This window comes from Anguilla anguilla, chromosome 3 (assembly GCF_013347855.1).
Source record: "Anguilla anguilla isolate fAngAng1 chromosome 3, fAngAng1.pri, whole genome shotgun sequence".
Taxonomy (NCBI): Eukaryota; Metazoa; Chordata; class Actinopteri; order Anguilliformes; family Anguillidae; genus Anguilla; species Anguilla anguilla.
In genome coordinates this window covers 64,684,690-64,689,218 of record NC_049203.1, presented here as the reverse complement: position 1 = coordinate 64,689,218, position 4,529 = coordinate 64,684,690, and the positions used below count along the sequence as shown (strand labels likewise).

General features: G+C 49.0%; 1 long non-coding RNA gene across 1 annotated transcript; it reads right to left on the bottom strand.

Annotated features, from left to right (window-relative positions):
* Window positions 1-1,370: 1,370 nt before the first annotated feature.
* Window positions 1,371-1,745, bottom strand: LOC118222895. Its single transcript, XR_004764352.1, has 2 exons — window positions 1,715-1,745; window positions 1,371-1,599 (listed from the first exon to the last, which is right to left on the bottom strand). It is a non-coding gene; the product is annotated as an uncharacterized LOC118222895 (long non-coding RNA).
* Between the last annotated feature and the right edge of the window lie 2,784 nt (window positions 1,746-4,529).

Below are 4,529 nucleotides of genomic sequence, written 5' to 3'. Positions count from 1 at the left end.
AATCGGGCTGTGTTCCCCATATGGGAGGGGAAAAATGGTATGGCGGTGAATTCGTTGGAGCAGTAGGTGTGGCTGGTGCAGTTAATTTCAGGTGTCGCGTCAAGGCACCAGGATAGCAGATATTTTTTCTTTTTATCACCGATGACTCATCGGTCGGTCTGCCAGTGGTGTTCTTTGCCTTGCTGGCGTGTCTCGCGTGTGAGGTGTCAGCTGGGATGTACAGGTCTCTGTGGCTCCTTGAGAAACGCGTCACGTGCCGCGAGGGCACACTCCCTCCCGCTGTCCGTCCCCGCCGCTGCTGCGTAATGTAATCCTATTGCCGTGCTAAACCAACCCCCTTCCTCTCTTTCTCTGCAGGGCAGGCCTTTCTGATCTCCCTACAGTGCATTTCATCAGCATCCGTCAGTTATGGGCGGGTTTTTTTTTAAATAAACGTACCAGGGTGGGAACCCTAGAATATTTAAATCTGGGACAGCCGTGTTATATGCTCTCATTTGTGGCGGTGGTGGGAGGAGCGTACGTGACCGTATGTTCTGATCATCCGGCTCATCAGGCTGGTTGGGGTGTGGGATCTCTGGATCTTGAGAACTGGGAAGGAGGTTAGTACTGCAGGGCTGGGGCGGGAGCACCTGCGGTTTATGCAGCTGCAGGTCTCAGCACGCACTGGGAAAGAAACCGACGATGTGGCTTACGTAAGCATCCCTCCGCATCACACCTATGTGCCAGTGAAATGGCTTCTAGCAGTTTTGAGTCACCCCTGCCGGTTCCATTTCTCCCCACTTTTTTTGTGCACTTCGTTTACACATTTAGCTTTTAGCCTCTTAAAAAGAATGTAAATATAAATATTGTTTTTAAGACCTGCCAGTCTGACTGCCACACAAATTATTGACTGTACCGGGTGAAATTAAACAAGGAATTCGAGCGCGCGCACGTTTAGGCGGATAGTTTGCTCGACCAATGGCTGCTTACAGCCTACTGTAACATAAAGAGAAATTCAATTATATTTCGAAAATACATTACAAGACGTGCGGTAATCAGACATGTCAACAAGTGACTGGTAACTATTACGGCGGCATAACGACGCTGTCTGCCAGCAGATAACAGGTTCTGTTTTGTGGATCTAGACAGTAGATTGGAGAATGCGGTTTTCAGAGAGAATAAAAAAGATGGCTTCTCAAGGGAACAGACCGCGTTTTAACCCGGAACACAACAATGTGATCTTCCTTGCCATTCGGCGCTGGCTCGCTCACTCGAGAGATTAAAACAAATCTGCAGAATTAATCGGTTTTGAGTGACTACAGCGACCCAGATACGATCGCAACGCAGTCTGGCTTCAGCCTCCTGTTCCAATTTATCAAAACGGAAGATCCTTTTTTTTTTTTTTTTAAAGCATAAAGTGATTGTGATGTAAACAGCAGCGCACATTCGCTGGATTCCATCCCCTTTTGCTGGTGGTAGTGTTGTGGAGGGTTTACAGAAGTTTCTGTTTCATTGTGTTCGTTAATTGCATGTATGTAACGTTCGTGAAAATACCGATATTCAAAGGTCAATGAAAGAAAACGAAATATCCCTCGAGGCACGTTGCCACTCGGGTCGCATCTGTGTGAACGAAAGAAAATCGTTAGAGAACATTCAGTAGCCTACACATTTTAGCACTCAAAACAAAATGACGAGAAAAATTATTTATCAAGGCAACTGGCTCATCTGAACTCACCTGAACCTAGAACAACACCCTTTTCTTCCCCTTTGCCACACAATTCAATTCCTCCGCGCGCGCCCCTACGTGGCCTTAATGTGAAACTACAAGAGCTTTCCAGGTGCATTGTGAAAGCAAGGCTGCTGCAGATAAGCGGGATCAAATTTCGGCCCGTCTTTTCTTAAAACGATGAATCGTTCTCAACAAGCACAGAATGTAAAACTAGCGCGATGCTAAATGTGTCTGGCAAGTATAAGCACGTATGACAATCTACTCTGCGCAACGTGGAAGTTGAGATGCAGGTAGGGCAGAAGGATCGAATTTCGTAGGCCTACGTCTGGCCACTCGTTAGTTATTGGCGTATGGAGGTGCTATGAATGGTGTCGTAACTCAATGGCAATTGGCTACCCCGTGTTGCACGCCGTGTGTGTGCATGAGCTCGTTCAAAGGGCAATATCCGTGAGTATTCTCTGTACGTGTATATTTGCTATCGGAGCTTACACGCTAACCCTATTCCAAAGCAGTGCCGCCCAATGTTTCCAATTACTTAATGTAACTGGGTCAGATGTTATTTCATTTTACCATCTGAAGAGAATGTGGTCAGAAAGAGAAACGTCCATCGAAATGTACAATGACAGTTTCGTCTCCCCCACCGTGAATGCAAAGCTTGGCATTGTGGGTAATTCCTCCATGTCTTTCTGCAGTTGATTGGGAAATTTATGGTGCAGAAATAATGACCAATATCTACCATCTAAAGTGAGGGGAAATAAATTAGTCTAATGTGTATAATCGCTGTAGAGGGCAGGACTTGGCCTTTGTGCAGGAGCACCAGTTTTGCATTTGTGTTCAAGTGTGATTTAGGCTATACTAAAAGCTGACTGCTGCTATTCGATTTACCCCACCACTGCCATACAAACACAGAGAGGAGTCAATGGAGGTTCAACTGGACATGCTTTTTGTACATAATGGTTGCAACAAACCATTGAATTGCATACAAGAGATAACCAGGCTGTCATAAATCCGAACAGCTGTAGATGCTGTAGAAGCAAACTGATCTCCTGCTGCATAAATGGATAGAATATCAGCTCTGTCAGCTGTTCTGAATGGGAGCGTTTGTTCTAAATGCCTAAAATGTTAAATATACCTGGGAAATCAAGAGTAGGCTTAGGAGTATGGACCCGATATTTATTTCCCGGTATTTTCTTGTCGTTCATGCAGCAGAATTGCAGCATTCTCTCTCTCTAATTAGAACGCTCTTATAAGAGCACAATCGGCGTGGACAAGCTTGCTTTTGCCTCTGCGAGGTGTGAATCACTTCTTCAGGAGCGTTGCTCTCCAGTGTAAATTGGATTGCCGAGTGGCGTGATGTGTGGGCACACGCTTTTAATAACGCAAAAGCCTGAAGCCCCTCCCGCTTTATGTGGCAGGCAGGAGACCTGAAGCCCCTCCCACTTTATGTGCAGGCAGGAGGCTTGAAGCCCCTCCCCCTTTGTGTTTGTGTGCAGGTAGGAGGCCTGAAGCCCCTCCCCCTTTATGTGCAGGCAGGAGGCCTGAAGCCCCTCCCCCTTTGTGTGGCAGACAGGAGGCCTGAAGCCCCTCCCCCTTTGTGTGGCAGGCGGGAGGCCTGAAGCCCCTCCCCCTTTATTTGCAGCAGGGGGCCAGAATGTACACATGCAGGCAGGGCTGGGTTTGGGGTTTAATGTGGTGCTGGTATTATGACAAGGAAGGGGAAACGTAAGTCCCAGCTTTGAGCCTTAACCCCCCCCCTACTTTGCACCCCCCCACTCTATATCCTCTCTAAAAATGGCCACACAGAGAATAAGTGGGGAGAGAACATCTGTCAGACCCTAAGCAGAAAGCTTTCATCAATGAGGTTGGCTATAAAAAGATCAACTTGCCCCACTGGGAACCCTGGGAACCCTCAAAGCCCATCGCCCCCCCACCCCCCCGTTTTTGCCCTACAGCCGCACATTGCCCAGGGTGATACAGCCCACCGGATCACTCATTCATAATTTTGCACGAAAGATTCATCCTTTTTATAGATAAAAAAAAAACTGGATGAAGGCTGTAGTGGAAACCCCCCCACCCCCCAGGAGAAGAAGAGCAGCTGCCGAGCCTTTTTTCGTGGGATGGAAGGTGCTCCAGCACCCGCCCGCCCGCGTTTACACGCCGCGCGCCCGTCGTTCCCCTCCGCCTTGCGTAACTCTCTGATTTGTGGAGGAGCGACGGCTGTTGTGTTTCGAGCCGCGCTGCTAACAAAGGGCTTTCCCTGAGTGCTGAGCGAGCCGGGCTTGCTGGAGGCCTTTGATGAAGAAATCAGAGGAAGAGGAAGAAGAAGAACGCTGATTCTAACTAGCTGTGCCATTAGTTCCCACAGGATGTGGGGGGTTGGGAGGGGGGGCAGCTGGCAGAAAGCCAACATGCCACACTGCTTCTAGAACAGCACTGCCGCCCTTCCCCCCACCTCACCCCACCCCTCCCCTCCCCATATTTGTGCGTCTTTGATCGCACGTCTCAGTTACTGTGGGTACGATAATGATCGGTCGGGCCTGTGCTGTTTCTCAGCCTTTGGCAGTGTGAGAGAGTAAGGGCCTGTGGACGTAGCTTGCCTCACATGGGGGGCGACATAGCTCAGGAGGTAAGAGCAGTTGTCTGGCAGTCAAAGGGTTGCCGGTTCGATCCCCCACCCTGGGGGTGTCGAAGTGTCCCTGAGCAAGACTCCTAACCCCTAATTGCTCCCAACGAGCTGATTGGTACCTTGCATGGCAGCCTTTCTCCGTTGGTGTGTATGTGAATGGGTGAATGAGAGGCATCAATTCTAAAGCGCTTTGGA